Here is a 17,241-nt window from a genome sequence, read left to right as displayed (position 1 = left end):
TTGTAATGCATTTGGAAATCATGGATAAAGGTGGCTGTATTAGAATTAATACAGTAAAAGTTTTGTGTTTAAGAAATATATTCATTTGTATGCTGTATCGTTCAGACTTTAGTACTTTTGATGAATGCTCCTTTTTACCATGTCTCATTTTGTGACTAGACTGAAAAAAAAAAAGATTACGTGAGAAGCCTCTGTTATTTCACGGTTTGGAGCAGGTGAGGCAGAAAGAGATTATTATCTATGGCTGGTTACAAGAGATGTGAGACTGAGTTGTCTTCTGGTGCAAAACAAAATCAAAAGGAAGATTTATTAGCATTAATTTAGCATTAAGTAATAGAAAAGCTTCACCTATGGAAGGTCATTTTTATTTAACTGGACTCCTATAGTCTTTGCTGTTTGAAGGATTATCTTTCTGCTGTGGTTTTTTGAAAGTTGAGCACATTAAAGAAAATCATTATTCTGTCATTCAGTGATTGCTTTTCAGTAGCATGCTGATGCTTTCCTGATGGAACGTTACTTTGCTGGGTCCTGCTTCCTGCCTGCTGTGAGAACATCTACAGTGGGTCTTCCTTAGTGATGGGAGAACTGGTTTGCATAAAATTAGAACGGACATAAATGTTTCATTTTCCTTCAAACCAAAGAGTCAGACTTTGAGAGGTGAAAATAAATTTGGTTAACTTGAAAACAAGAACGCAAACTAGGGTGGCCAGACAGCAAGTGTGAAAAATCGGGACGAGCGTGGGGGGTAATAGGAGCCTATATAAGAAAAAGACCCCAAAATCAGGACTGCCCCTATAAAATTGGGACATCTGGTCACCCTAACACAAACAAACAAACCAGTCTCTGGCCTTCATCCTGAGGTACCAGAAGCAGAGATTTGTTGAAACAAAGCTCTACTTCTGGTATCATAAAATAAAATGAATACTCCTAACATTTTAAAATTATGTTTGAGATTCTGAAGTGTTTTACAAATACCAATAGCCAGGTAGTTGCACTGAGGCACAGACTAACTGAGAGACAGAATAGATGTTTAACCCTTTTTGCCTTTGAAAAGCTCCCTTGAAGTGTCTTGTGCAAGGTCACAAAGTGTGTCAGAGGCAGTGTGAGGAAAAGAACCCAAGTCAGTCCCACTGTACTAACTTGTGGACATTGTAGTCTCTTTAGGGGGCCAAATTAAAGGAGATTTGAGAGAAGACTCCATGGTTTCTTTCATCAGGCATGCAATAAGTCCTACTAGGGAAAGGTCTTCCAATTGATGCAAAGGCATTAGAATTAGTGATGGTCAAACCTCAAAGAGCTAGGGTGGTGGTGGGGAAATGAGCCCTAGACAAATGAATTAAATATCCTAATATCTGGATGTGTAACTCATCCCAAGCTTTTGGGTGTGGAAATGGAATTGGCAGTACTAAGACACACCAGGCTGTCTTGTGAGTTTTGCAGTACTTCTTCCAGATTTCAGCTGACTTTTGGTTAAGCAGAGTTCAGAAAATCAGGGCTGTATTGTAGTCCTTGTTATTGTTAAGTCAATTTATATTCCTGATCAGGAAGGGCCTTCCTTAGGAGGTAATTCATTCTCCAAGATAATTAATTACAATAAATTATTCTATCTAGCTTTTTATACTGTACTCATCACCATGGTTTCTGTCACATTTACCTCTTTGTGAAGACCAAAAACAAGGGAATGCAGAGAACTGGTGGGGTTAGTGATGTAGATACTGGGAACTAGCCTAAAAGCACCAATTCATTACAGATAGGTCACTTGTAAGGAACAGTCCTCACAAATGGAATAACACATAATGATGATATTTAGGACTTAGAATAGTCGACATTAAGAAGTTGACATTTACCTAGTTGCTACAATATGCAATAGGAAAATTACAGTTGTTTGCACCACTTAGAATAGGAAATAACGAAAGCATCTCAGATACCAGGGTGTAGCAACTGTTGATTTTCCAATGACCACTGCACATTTCATCTTAAAAGTGCTTTAAGAATAATGGGAAGCCTCAGCCTAGTTGCTAACAGAGAAACTGAGGTTAATCCTAACAGGTTCCCTATTGGACCAATGATGTTTAGATATGGATGAATCTATTTTCCGTGTCTGGTAGTATTTTCTTCTGAGCTTAGCTCTTCTTCTTTCATCACAGAGCTGAAATGATAATCCTAGGACAGCTGACCCACAGATTCTGAGGAAGAGAATAACAAACAGACCTGTGAATAGTTTGCTATTGGAAATAGATAAGGAAAAGCCATCTGTGACCGAAGCTTATCAAGATGATTCATCTCAGCATTTATTGTAAAGTTTTTATTTTTTTGTTTAGTAAAGTATGATGGGAAGTGGAGCAGAGTCTGGCTTGTTAATATTGGTAGATTGAGCATTTGAAACCTATTAAAAAGACTGCAATTTTTGTTGTCTATTTTTTGTTTCAATTGATTAGTATTCCCATTTGTATGACATTGCACCCTTACAAACTGATTAATTTGTTTCTATCAATGTAGTGATTCAAGCAGTTTGAGAACAAAAACATGACTGTAAGAATGGTTATATTGGCCTGTTCAGTGTGACATCGACAGGATTAATTAGCACCTACAGACAGTGACCTACTGTGCTCATTACAATGAGATGGGAACGTTTTGTCTGGATTGGCAGAAGAAAGGCAGTGGCTCCTTTAAGGGTCCCCTTCCCTTCAGGTGTTGGGAAAGGGGTCCCTGGGAGTGATCAGCGAGCAGGGGAGGAAGGCACCACCTGAGAGTGAGCCTCAGGAAAGCCATTGGCTCCTCTGCACATTAGGGAGGTATCAATGGACACCTGCCTCTCCCCTCCAGCCTGAGCCCACTCTCATGGTAGGTGTCCAGTGAAAGTACTCATCCCATAGGGATTTTGTTTCCCTGATAAATCCGAATTGGAAGTGGATTTAGGATAAGGCATTCCCTAAATAAGTTGGGGAACAAGGTTGGGCTCCTAATGTCTGGCACAGCAAAGAGACAACCCCCTTTCTCCAACCTCTTAAACCTCACAAAAGGAAAGGGCAGCAGGGTGCCAGTAACAGGCTGGGACCACCTGAGGGGATGACAGCAGTCCTCCACCAGGAAGAAGTGATTAAGGAAGCAATCATGACTGGCACTGTACCAGTTTTTGCCAGCTAGATCCTAGATGAGTTAAATTAATAAAGCTGAGGCCAAATTAAATCATACCTATTGCATCTCATCTTTCTGTGTGTCCAGGTCTAGGTGTTATAGAGTCAGAGTTTAAAGCCAGAAGAGACCACTGTATCATCTAGTCTGACCACCTGTATATCACAGGCCACCAACACCACTCAGCACCTGTCCATTAAATGCAACACCTGAAATTAGACCAAGATATTACAGCCCATAGGAGACTAGACTGTTCTGTGCTACAGGCAGAGACTGGGAGGTACGGAGGTGCACCAGAGCTTGTGGCCACTGCAAAGGCAGGGAAATGATTAAGTGAGATATACTCAGATAATCTTGGCAAGTAACCCACACCTAAACACTGCAGAGGAAGGCAAAAAAAACAACAAAAATCTCAAGGTCACTGCCACTCTGACCTGGGGAAAATTCCTTCTCAACCCCACATATGGCCATCAGTTAGACCCTGAGCATGTGAGCAAGAAGCAGCATCTGAGAGAGAGAGAGAATGTGCTAACTGCTTAGGCTAAACTATCTATTTGATCTTGTATTTAGCTTTGACAATCTGAGTACCTTTCCTAGACCCAAAGAAGAGCCCTGTCTAAGCTTGAAAGCTTGTCTCTCTCAATATTACCCCACCCTCCTTGTCTCTCTCTGTGAGACAGTAACTGAGTCCTGCTCTTGATTAAATAAATGTGCAATTCAAGATGCTGCAAAAATAGCTCTTTATGGATATAAAACAATCCATCAACAAGATTTTGCTAACTAATAATAGTCTGTGGATGAACTACAGGACTTTTGCAATCACCACACAGCATCCTGGGAAGGAAACTTCTGCTCCCAAGTTTCAGCTGAAATCAGTCACTTCATAATGTGCCAATATTCCATCCACATGCAGCTAGACTTTCCTTAGCCTTGACCTCTAAGATCATCTCATTTTCAGAACTCCGACCTCCCCTGCTCCCAATATTGGGGACAGACTTCCCGCAGACACAGCACTGACAAGAGAAGGAAAAAGATCCTGCTGAAACTGTATATGTACCACACATTGGAAACATAAGATTCTAGTAAAGCTACTGCTTTGTACCCAACAGGCATAACTTTGAAGTGACAAGAGACACTCAAAGTCCTTAGCTTCCTCGACTGGCTCCCTATAAATATAAGAAAGCAAACATTCCTTCTGTTTTGCAGGATGGATAATATACAGTATGCTGAAGGATTGATGACAGACATGCACACGCAGCAGAGAAGGGATTTCTATGCTTTTCCTTCCAGTTCATTATCCTCGAGAACTTTTTCCTTAAAAAAAAAATTTACCCTTCTGAATTCCAGTTCTATTTAAGGAATTCAATTAGTTTATAGATTTGTAGAAATTTAAGGAGAGAACATTTTCTCCCATTTAAGTCTATTCTACTGCTGTTTTGTATGAAAACCCTATTTTCTAGCCAATATTCAACACAAATGCTAACTGTATACTTTACATTTGTCTATACTATTTGTGCCAAACATACAATCTTTTAATTTATTTCACACTCCGATATTCCTTTAAGAACTCCCCTGGATAGTTATAAACATTCTTTACTGGCTTCAGAGCATGACTTATCTATTTATACTGTAAGTACTTCAGGGCCAAAACTGCGGGAACCTGTGCTACTGGTTCACAGTGGTTACAGAGGATCCATGAGCCTCCACCCAACTCCATGAATTTCATCCACCAGAAAAAGCATGCACTCTGGGCCTTCTGCACAACATTCCCCAGTACTGTGGCATTCAGAGTCAAGTGCATTACAGATGGACCAGATATAGGAGAGGGTAAATAGGGGTGTATAGATGCATGGTCCTGTGGCCAGGCAATTCTGCACACTTACAATGGCCCATGGGGCCATTGCAACTGCAGTGCAAGTGAGCTGTCCTCCCAAATAAGGGAGATGTAAACCGATACTCCTCCTTCTCTGCATTGCAAGGGATGAACTCCACCTTCTGGCTTTATTCACTAGCTAAAGATCATGCATATCTACGGCCTATAACAAAATCTCATTTTCCAACTCCTGTAATCTGACAGGATTTCCCAACACCCTGATATGACCCTTTTGGGGTAAGTTACACAACAGTCACATCTCCTCATCACCTTTTTCAAGGGAGATCACCCTGAGCTCCTGAAATCTTTGCTTATGAAATACCAATTTATTGCCAGTCCAAAGAGTAAACTTGGGTTTGAGCTAATACAGCACTGAATTAGGAATACAGGAGACCTGAATACTGAGGGAGCTCAGATCTTTTGTCAGGTTTCCTGCAGACTGGCTCATGACTTGTCTTAACATGACAGCAGATAGAGATCAAATAATATAGTCTTGCTCAGTAGATTTTTCAATTTAAGTTTATTACTTTAAGTTACTGTTTACACTCTCTTAATATTTCTGTTTATTTAATGTATTTAAGTCACTAGGTACTTTAAAAGCTATCCTCTGCACTTCCTTTAACCCGACTGGGAAACACAGACCCCTCTGTACAAAGTTACCAGTTATTTATTATTTGCTAAGGTCCACTGTGCTCATCAATGTACAATATACAAATAAAAATAGGATCCTGGAGCTTACAATCTAAGATACAGGCAAAAGTGCAAGAAGACTGCACTGGGAGACCTAGAGAATGGTGATAATAATATAGAAAGTATTAGGCAGTTTTGGTAATATAATGGCAATGGCTTTATAAAGACAGGGGTTGACAGCAATAGAATGAAATAGGTTAGCATTTTTTTGTGGGCCTCATGGAAAAGTGGTTATTTAAGAGAGATTTAAATGAAGAGAGAGGGAGAGCCTGGAGCAGTGAAATAAGCCATAAGGAACAGCATTTCTAGACAGAGAGGGGAGTCTGCAAATATTAAGAAAGTCATAATTTATTTGTTCTCCACTGTCCAGTAAAGACTGTTTTGACACTGCTTCTCAGTATTGAAGATCTCACTTGTCAGCAAAGCCCACTAATAGGAAAGATGTGATTGTGATTGTTTTGTTTTTGCTTTTTCAGTTGAGATCCATGAAAAGTGAAAACACCAAAACTGAAAATATCTAAATCCATCTATGACTTTTGGTGATCTTATGGCACTGAACATTTGTCGTAATTGTTACCACAGAAAATGGTATGATTGGCTGAAGTGTTCAAATAAGTTATTACAAGAAGGACATGGTTAATGAGCTCTCCTAGTTTGCTTCCTAACACAAGAGATTCTCCATAGGTATGAACAAAACAATCACACATATGGTAGAACTAAAATCTATTTTTGTTGAATGGAGTTCTCTTGTTATCTCAGCATGCACTGCATGAGACCACATATCGTTTTTCAACCATCTGCACATCTTACAGCATTGTGGACCAAAAATACCCTAATTATCCAGACACCAACATTTTATTTGGGTGTTTTGTAATCATGAGTTCACTGGTATATCATTAATCATCAATGGTTTGTTTGGTATCTGTGTAGATGCCAATGATGCCACTTGCATTTCTATAGACATTACATTATACAAATCAGATGATAGAAGTTAATGCTATGCTATGAAGTTAATGCTAAGAACAAGTATCCAGTTGTGATCATCCCTTGTTGAATGGCTAGTGGAGAATGTCAGTTATACTGTGAGTACGAAGTATCAAATGGAGACTGATGGATTGTCATGGTGTGGCGACTCACCCCCGCAGTGCCTCCTGCTGGTCGTCCAGGGAATTAGCGTTCCAGCCTCCAAAGCGCCCTCTGCAGGCTAGTGTCCGCGTTGCTGCTGGGCCCCCCATGTCCCTCCTGGACCCTGGTGCCCCTTTTACCCAGGGCGCTGGCCCCTGGCAGTATTCCCACAGTCTCTGGGTCTCCCCTCCCCGGGGAACCCCCACCCACTATCCCCACCTCACCTCAGTCTTTGGCTACTGCCAGTCGCCATTGAGCCCCCACACACTGGGGCAGACTGCAGTGGAAAGCCAATCATCACAGGCAAGGGGGGTTTGGACCTGCTGCCTCTGCCTACCTTTGGCTGCCCCCTGCAACCCCAGTACCTATTTAGCCTTACTCTAGGCCTGCAGCCTGGGGGGGTTTCCAGGCTGAGCTCTCCAGCTCCTCTGGCCTTCCCCCAGTCCTGCTCCACCTCAGGTATTCTCTCAGCTTCCCAGCAGCCAGGCCCCTCTCCCTCAACAAGGTAGAGGGAGAGTCTCTACTCCTGGCCCACTGCTCTCTTATAAGGGCAAGCTGAACCCTGATTGGGGCATGGCCACAGCTGAGTCTACTTCCCCCAATCAGACGGGGAACTGCTTGCTCCCAGGCACAGCCCTCTCCTGGGCTGTTTTAAGCCCTTTAAGGCTGGAGTGGGTGACCACCCCGCTACATGGATACAAAAGCAACTGCTCAAATGAGAACCCCTAACTCTTCCAATGACATCATCTACAATGGTACAATTTCCAGTTTAAACCCCAGGCCATCAGTCCCATGATCCCACCCTTGGTCATGCCCATTTTGGCACCTATCTCCCAAAACTGCCTTCACCCTTTTCACCAAACCCTTACCTGCTTCCACAATGGACTGGAAGATCCTCTTTAAGTGGTAAATAGCTCTACAACTGACATATAAACAGAGAGAGCTACAAGTGACCATGTTGCATGTTAAAGACAATGTAATCTTCTCTTAAGGAATCTGGGAGTGTAAACCTACTAATTCAGGTGGTTAAAATGCACCAGAAAACTTGGAATCCATATCAGGGTACTGACTAGCTTATTGTACAGATGCCTATAAGATTTCACATACTACCTAGGAGCTTATTTTAGAACAACTACAACAAAAAATTGTCGCAGAAAGGCAATGGCAGGCTAACTTGGTAGACAGAATTCACTTCATGCAATTCACGCAGCTGTTGTAAATGTATCTTAACCCATAACAGTTGTCTAAATATGTCTGGGAAAAAGGATTAAAGGCAGATTATGATCAAGAAACAGTTTGGGGGATACTTTATTGTAATGAATTACAAAAAGTAAGACCAGATCTCCCACACTTCTTACTGAGAAAGCAGTTAACATTTCAATACTATCATTTCTGAAATAAAGAGGATTCAAAACACTAGTCAATTTATTATATAAGGCGACTGTAAAACTACATCTGCATCCATGGAAAGCTCTAGTTCTTTTGTTTTTTAAAAAAGTATTTGTGTGTGTGTGTGTGTGTGTGGTTCCTAAAATAGTCACCCCAATATTTATGAACATGAAGTTGAAGCCAGACACGCCCTCTCTTGTTATTCTGGGGCCCAATTATGTTCAGGGTACATGAAAAATGTCTCACTTTAGAGAAGAAATTATTAAAGTGCACATGAGAAACAGCTGCTAACACGATAGCCAGAGGAGAAGGTGGTCATGTTTCCAAGGAATTCTGAATTGCGAGCATGCACACACGGCAGGAGAAGTCTGGTCTCCATATAAGAAAATTCCTTAACCTTCCTAGTTAGCTTATCCCTCCTCTTTAAACTAGAAACAGTAAAGCAGGAGGCGGTTCATCTATGAAAAAGAACAGCTCAGAAGCAGAGAAAGAGCCAGGGCCCACCAATTAAAAAGGGGTGTATTTAAAACAGAGCATTCACCCATACCAGACTGGAAAACAACACATCAAAACCTGAGCTTGACCTGTTCACCTACCAAAACCAGTATGGAAAACAGTATTTACAGCAAGGTGCTCGCTTTTATCAGTCATTTGAGTAGCAGAGACTTGGGTAATGCAAATCCCCTATTTTCTCCACTTCACTGCCAAATAACGTCAAAGTTGGTTACATTAAAAGCACCCTTCTTCCAGCTAAGCAATAATAGATTATAAAACCTACTAAAAATAGCTTATTACAGGATTTAGGGTATTCCTTCCCCCACACACATTCAAGAGACTGTAACAGGAAATCAAAGCCTGTGTCCTTTGTGCCAGAGCGGAGCCTACAACTCAGTGGTGCGCAACCTGCGGCCCATCAGGGCTAGCCACTGGCGGGCCGCCAGATGGCTTGTTTACATGTGCATGGCTGCTTGCAGCTCCATAGCTAACTGTGGCCACTGGGAGCTGCGGGCAGCTGTGCACAGGTAAACAAACCGTCTGAGGCTTTCTTTGATGAGCTGCGTGCGGTCCATGGGCTGCAAATTGCCCACCACTGCTACAACCAGCCAATAGACACATTGTTAATTTTTTTTATTTATTAAAATAAATCACAATCTCTGGGCATGTGCTATATATTCATTGTAAAGCCTAATAGTAAGTATACACATTAAAGTACTATACCTTTCTTATACAATAATTAAGAACTGTGCAGTGCAGTAGACAACTGGAAAAAATTAAAGAGGCATCATCACTGTAGGTATTCAAGAAGAGGCTAGAAAGGAGGAAGATGTAGATATTAGTTACTAAATGGATTACAAATGGATGATCAAAGTAGTGTCAAGTCATAGCTCTGAGTCTATGTACTTGGCATCTTGGGAGAGACACTCAGTTTACTTGTGTAATCAATACATTTCAATAAGTATCAATCAGTCATAAGTGCCCTTCGTCACTTTTATACGCACACCATACAAACACGTCTGCCATGTGAGCTAATCTTGCTTTTGGCATATACTGATCTCAAGTGAAGGGAATTTATATTATTCCCTTATCATATTAACCAAAAACTATTTTCAAGTTCCCCCCTCCTATTTCCACTGGAGTCACGGGCTCTTCAGTTCAAGTTAAGTGCCTGAAAGCAAAAACTTTACTTTTTATAATTCTTTTTCCAGCTCATGTTCACAGAGCCCCGACATTTTCTTATTCTAGCCATGAATAATGGATGGGCTGTTGTTTTATAACTTCCAAGGAAATTCCACAAGATTATAGACTGTAATAAAGCTAACATATTCTTCCCTTCACTGTCACATGACCACCTTTAACACCATTTAATTCAGCAATAACCCCTACTGATTTGTATTACAAAAACCAAAACATACTTGTTCTGAGTAAATTCACTCACACAAGGTATTCTAATGATTTGCAGCATAAGTCCCCATACAGAGCGATGACATGAAACAATTTTTAAAAAGAAAATAAAATCCTTTTTTGTCTGTAATATGCTGCCTGTTCTACAAGCTATATGCATGCTATGTGGAGGCAGAATAGTCTAGTGGTTAAAGCAGTGAATTGGGAACTAGGAAACCTCTTACCTCTTCACAGGGTGAGAGGGGAGGATGCTGGGATGTAATAATTTCAGTGATGAGAAGTGTGGGTGTGATTAAATACTAAGTAACTGATGTACTGGCATAAGACTTCCTACCTTTGCTCAAAGTTCCAAATCCATCAGTCTTTGAGTGCAGGCACTTTCCAGGCTTGACTGCATATTTGGTGGGATGCAAACACTGACATTCACATACTCTCTTCCTTATTTTGCTTTATAAATGTGTTATTTATATAACTTTTAGATATTCAGAATTCTATTATATAAACAAAATTATCTACTAATAGAACTAGTTTGTACATTATTTTTCTCCGTAAAATTTGAAAATTTTTAAAGACATTTTATTTTGAATTTTTCTTGAGGTTTTTGTGGAAACTATTTTTTTGGGGATGGGCAACTGAACATTTTTGAGTTTTGGTTGATGAAAATTCAGAGGTCTTGAGTTTTTCTGTTGAAACCCCCAAATTTTGACAAAACCAGACATATTTAACAAAATATTCCAGTTTGTTAAAAAGCCATTTTTGTCAAAAAGATGTTTAAGATGGAAAAAATATTACCAGGTCTAATTACTATATTTCCCATTGGATTGTTCTTTTGCTTTCTCTCTTGGAGCATCAATATTTCAACCAAAAATCCCCTTGCTTTCTTTTATAAAAATGTGTGCAGCTATAACCTTTCTATAACCATGATCATATTTCCAATCATTTGAACAAACTTCTGAAAATTTTACTAACTGGAGGAAATGGAATGTTCATTGAATGTTCCAGTTGCTGGATAGAATGATTAACATACATAATCCACATATGTGATTTAATGCACTTGTTAGAGGGATGCACTATCCTAGATGTCTTCTATAGGCACCACCACAATTCTTCAGCCCCACAGAGGAGGAGTGTGGCTGTAAGATGCTACAAAATGCATCTACACTGACCCAGAAATGTGCTTGGAAGGAATGGTCACCCCAACATTATTTCTGCTAAGTATTTTCAACTTTTACAGATGATACTGCAGGTTATATCTGAAGATTGACCCATAGCCTCACAGAGATGTGGCTGAGCAAACAATCTGATTATTTGGATTTTATTTTCAAGAATTTCATAATTGCTGACCAACAAATGCCAAATTTAATAACCATTGAACAACAAGAGGCATTTTACCAGGAGAAAAATCCTATTATGCCAACTTGGAAATTAAAAATTGAATTTGAGAACCAGTAAGATTCTTGGCTGGGGATCAATTGTTTACATCAACTTTTTTATTTTAAGTAAAATAATCAGAAATAGATTCTACAGCCATCAGAAAAATCAGAAGCCAACATGTTAATTAGCTTACTTATACCGAAATGAGATCATTACTGTTAATATTCACTGCCTTCTGATTAATTTATAAATTGCTTATTAAAACTTTGTGGTTCATGATTACCAAGTTTATGAACTTTAATAAAGATATCAGACAATAACTCCCTTTTCACATTGCTGACCCTCAAGGGGAAACCAACCACAAGTGCTCTTTTAACTGATTAACCCATGTTACTCCCTAAATGTTTCTCTCCTTTCCAAATGAAAAGTCCCACCTTATAAACCAACAGCAGATCATTTTTAGAAGACAACTAGGATATGTTGAAAAAAGAAAAGGAGTACTTGTGGCACCTTAGAGACTAACAAATTTAAGGTGTCACAAGTACTTCTTTTCTTTTTGCGAATACAGACTAACACGGCTGCTACTTTGAAACCTAGGATATGTTGGGGAGGGGTTGGATTCCGAATAGTACCATGTATTTCAGCATCTCTTTAAGGCTACTCTGGTTGGAGCCATTTAAATATCTGGACTCTAAACCTCTCCTCTCCCTCTTTAGGTTAAGTTTAAAAAAAATTTCTATATTGACATTTTCTAACACATTTTCTTAAAAATACACCATGCTGCAAACTGCAATATTTCTTCATAAGAACTGCCATACTGGGTCAGACCAAACATCCATCTAGCCCAGTATCCTGTCTTCCAACCATGGCCAATGCCAGGTGGTTCAGAGGGAATGACAGAACAGGTAATCATCAAGTGATCCATCCCCTGTTGCCCATTCCCAGCTTCTGGCAAACAGAGGTTAGGGACACCAAACACATAGATGAACACAATTTTTTGGGGGAAGAGTCAACATGGTTTTTGTAACGGGAAATCATGCCTCACCGATCTACTAGAATTCTTTGAGAGGGTCAACAAGCTGAGGACCAGGGTGATCCAGTGGATATAGTATACTTAGATTTTCAGAAAGCCTTTGACAAAGTCCCTCACCGAAGGCTTTTAAGCAAAGTAAGATGTCATGGGATAAGAGGGAAGGTTCCCTCATGGATCAGTAACTAGTTAAAAGATAGGAAACAAAGGGTAGGAATAAATGGTCAGTACTCAGAATGGAGAGAGGTAAATAGTGGTGTCCCCCAGGGATCTGCACCGGGACCAGTACTATTCAACGTATTCATCAGTGATCTGGAAAAAGGGGTAAACAGGGAGGTGGCAAAATTTGCAGATGATACAAAACTGCTCAAGATAGTTAAGTTCAAAGCAGACTGTGAAGAGTTACAAAGGGACCTCACAAAACTGGGTGCCTGGGCTAGAAAATGGCAGAAGAAATAAAATGTTGATAAATGCAAAGTAATGCACATTGAAAAACAATGTCAAATATACATATAAAATGATGGGGATTAAAGTAGCTGTTACTCAAGAAAGATCTTGGAGTTACTGTGGATAATCTTCTGAAAACATCCACTCAGTGTGCAGCGGCAGTCAAAAAGGCTAATGGATTGTTGGCCACCATTAGGAAAGTGATAGATAATAAGACAGAAAATATATTGCCTCTGTATAAATCCATGGTATGCACAGATCTTGAATACTGCATGCGGATGTGGTCACCCCATCTGATGAAGAAAGATATATTGGAATTGGAAAAATTTCAGAAAAGGGAAACAAAAATGATTAGGGGTATGGAACAGCTTCCATCTGAGGAGAGATTAATAATACTGGGACTTTTCAGCTTGGAAAAGATATGACTAAGGATGCGATATGATAACAGGTCTATAAAATCATGACTGTAAATAAGGAAGTGTTATTTACTCCTTCTCGTAACACAAGATCTAGGGGTCACCAATGAAATTAATAGGCAGCATGTTTAAAACACACAAAAGGAAATATTTCTTCACACAACACACAGTCAACTTGTGGAACTCTTTGCTGTTATGAAGGCCAAGTATCCCCTTATCTCCCGGTGAGGGGTTGGTTCTGGGTTAACGTGCAGCAGAAACCCACCTAACCACCCCACACACACCCCCAATTCTCTGGGATGATGGCTTCACCCCTCCCCGCACCGCGTGGCTAACAGCGGGGAAGATTTCTGTTCAGCCACAGGCAAACAACCCAGCAGAAACGGGCACCTCTGAATGTCCGCTTACTAAAGCCACCCTATTTCAACCAGGAGACCATGAATGATATCACTCTCCTGAGGGTAACACAGAGAGATAAAGAATGGATGTTGTTTGAATGCCAGCAAACACCGGGACCGTACGCTGCAATGCTTTGTTTTGCAATGATTCCCGACTATGTGCTACTGGCCTGGCATGGTAAAGTGTCCTACCATGGAGGACGGAATAAGGTTTCTGCCCTCCCCAGAACCTTTTGCAAAGGCTTTGGGAGTACACCCAGGAGAGCTTTATGGAGATGTCCCTGAAGGATTTCCGCTCCATCACCAGACACGTTAACAGACTTTTCCAGTAGCTGTACTGGCCCAAATGCCAGGGCAAATTAATCATTAAACACGTTTGCTTTTAAACCATGTATAATATTTACAAAGGTACACTCACCAGAGGTCCCGTCTCTCCCTTCAGGGTCTGGGAGCCCACCTTGGGTGCGTTTGGGAGGGTACTGGCTCCAGGTCCAGGGTGATAAACAGATCCTGGCTGTTGTGGAAACCAGTTTCTCTGCTTCCTTGCTGTGAGCTATCTACAACCGCCTCCTCATCTTCCTTGCTCCCAAAACCCGCTTCCGTGTTGCCTTCCACTCCTTGGACGGAGTCAAAGCACAGGGTTGGGGGGCATGCAGCATGTTATAGCCTCTGTCCTTCACGCCATTGGAGATTTTTTCAAATATTTTGGCCTTTCGTCTTTTTGAACGGAGTTCTGCCAGCATGGATTCGTCTCTCCATACAGCGATCAGATCCCGTACCTCCCTTTCGGTCCATGCTGGAGCTCTTCAGCGATTCTGGGACTGCATGGTTTCCTGTGCTGATGGGCTCTGCATAGTGACCTGTGAAGGTGAGCTCGCCACGCTGGCCAAACAGGAAATGAGATTCAAAAGTTTGCGGGCCTTTTCCTGTCTACCTGGCCAGTGCATCTGAGTTGAGAGCGCTGTCCAGAGCGGTCACAATTGAGCACTCTGGGATAGCTCCCAGAGGACAATACCATCGAATTGCGTCTACCCCAAATTCCTACCTACACTACCCCAAATTCGTCCCAGCAAGGCCGATTTCAGTGCTAATCCCGTCGTCAGGGGTGGAGTAAAGAAATCGATTTTAAGAGCCCTTTGAGTCAAAAAAAAAGGCTTCATCGTGTGGACGGGTGCAGGATTAAATCAAGGTAACGCTGCTAAATTCGACCTAAAGTCGTAATGTAGACCAGGCCTCCGTGAATATCCAAGGTGAAGTCTCCCATTAACACCTCTGCAATTATAGAACAAAAAAGGGCTCAGTAAGTACTGAAAGGCAGAGTTGCACACCAAAATCCCTTTTCATTGTTTATGTGCAGACAATATTGATGCAAAGAATAGCTTATGGACAGCTGAATTCTACACATAAGCAGCCAAAATATGATAAAACAATAGGCACATAATTTATATAACTAACAGCAGCTTCCATCTCCTCATTTGCACAGTGTGCAAGTCAAATAAGCAGTTGTATTAGGGGCTGATGTAAAGTAATATTCATATAAACTTAAGGCCCATAAGTTAAATGATAGAGCTGAGAGCAGAAGCAGCATTATTAACTTCCTCTCCATATTGTACAGGCCCTAGTTTCTATCAGGGCTGATATTTTCTTAATTGCTGTGATATGCTGGGTAACTGTATGAAAAGACAACTTTGTGAAGAGAACTATTTACAGAGGTGCTGCAACTGCAGCTGGTATTCAAGACATGAATACATTGGTGCCTCCTCCAAATGATGCCTTACTGTGACCTATGCTTCTCTCTCCATGGTTTCTTGAAGGCTGATACATCTTTCCCTTCAACAATTGTTGTACCTTTTCTGCTAGCATTTACTGACATGGTGAGGCTGGAGGTTACTAGTACATAGCCCACCATAGGGACATAGCCTTTACTGCCATCCCATTGAAGGCTGTTAGGCCTCATAGTCTACCAAGTAGGATGGGCTTCTAAGCAGTCTTGTCCTTCTTGATTGAGTTATTGCTCTTGGTAGGGGCTTGGTTCAACCCTGTTGCTGACTTCAGTCTGTTGGATGGCTTCCAGTTTGTCTTCTGTGGTATTCATATACCTGATTTCTTCTGATGCTCCTACATCAGACCATCTGATGGCTAAGACTCTCTCTCAATCTTCCTGGTCCTGGCTTGGCCCAATCTGTCTGGGGTGGGCGGGCTGTCTACTGGCTATTTCAGTCATCTTGAGTTTCAACTCCACTGCTGTCAGGAGTCTGTTACTAACTCATATGGCCATCATCCCACCATGGCTTGGATTATTCCCTATTGCCATTGCTTTGTGTGGCTTATATGATGGCTGGGCCCAGACATGCTCTCCTATGCATAGTGTCTCAAGTCTCTGGCTCCTTTGTTGTAGCAGGCTGCCTGCCTTGCTTGGCATTCTCTTAATTGTTTCTGTGTACCGTCTGCCATTCCTCCATTAGTCCAGCAGACCACCCCTCCAGGGAAGCAGAGTCTTAGTTCTCTGGCCCATCAGCCTCTGTCCTGGGCTAATAGTCCCTAGGAGAGTGCATTGTGATGGTCTCTTTCCATCTATTTTGTCTTTGGCATTGCCACTAGGCTCTTGGCTTTCTTTACTGCCAACTCTGCCTTCCCATTGCTTTGTGAGTACCCAGCAGAAGACATTTTCTGCTGAAATTCTCATTTGGTGATGAATTGTTTTAATTCTGTTGCAGTGAATTTTGGCCCATTGTGTGAGCATTGTATGTCAGGCACATCCTCACACATTCGGGACCATATTTAATTAAGTCTTGGCCTCATGCCTATGTTTGTTATTCCACCGGACGATAATTATGTAAGGGGACTGTTGCCCCGCTTACTAACATTCAGTGGGGGTGTTTTAGTTGCTAGCTCCCAGTACTCAAAGGGGAAGGGTCGATGGGGAATCAGGACCCTGAGACTGACAGTCCCCAGGAACAATGGGGAGAGGCCAATGCTCCAGGTCAGCCTGAATGACAGGGCGGGCAGGCTAATCAGGGAGTCAGGAGGTCCGGTCCTTTGTGTGAACTGGAATTGCCTGGTTCAGACAGAGTGGGGCCGAGCTAAGGAGAAAGCAGGGGCTCAAGCTAAGCTGGGGAGCAGAGCTGTGCCAGATCCAGAGGGACCAGAAAAGCAGCCCAGAGAGAGCAGACCCTGTCCTGGGAGCAGAGCTGCAGCCCCAAAGCCAGAGGCACAGCCCAGAGAGAGCAGACTTGCCCTGGGAGCAGAGCTGCGGCAACCAGAGCCAGAGGGGCCAGAAAAACAGCCTACGAAGCAGGTCAGTGCTGGGAGCAGAGTCACAGAAGCAGCCTACAGAGCAGACCTGCCCTGGGAGCAGAGCAGCAGCAACCAGAGCCAGAGGGAGCAGAGAAGCAGCCCAGGGAGCTGGAGGCAGAGCAGCAGAGACACAGTGGTGGAGCTGGGGCTGGAGCAGTCCGGAGC

The sequence above is a fragment of the Caretta caretta genome, chromosome 9, assembly GCF_965140235.1.
Source record: "Caretta caretta isolate rCarCar2 chromosome 9, rCarCar1.hap1, whole genome shotgun sequence".
Lineage (NCBI taxonomy): Eukaryota > Metazoa > Chordata > Testudines > Cheloniidae > Caretta > Caretta caretta.
Note: the sequence above shows the minus strand (reverse complement) of the source record.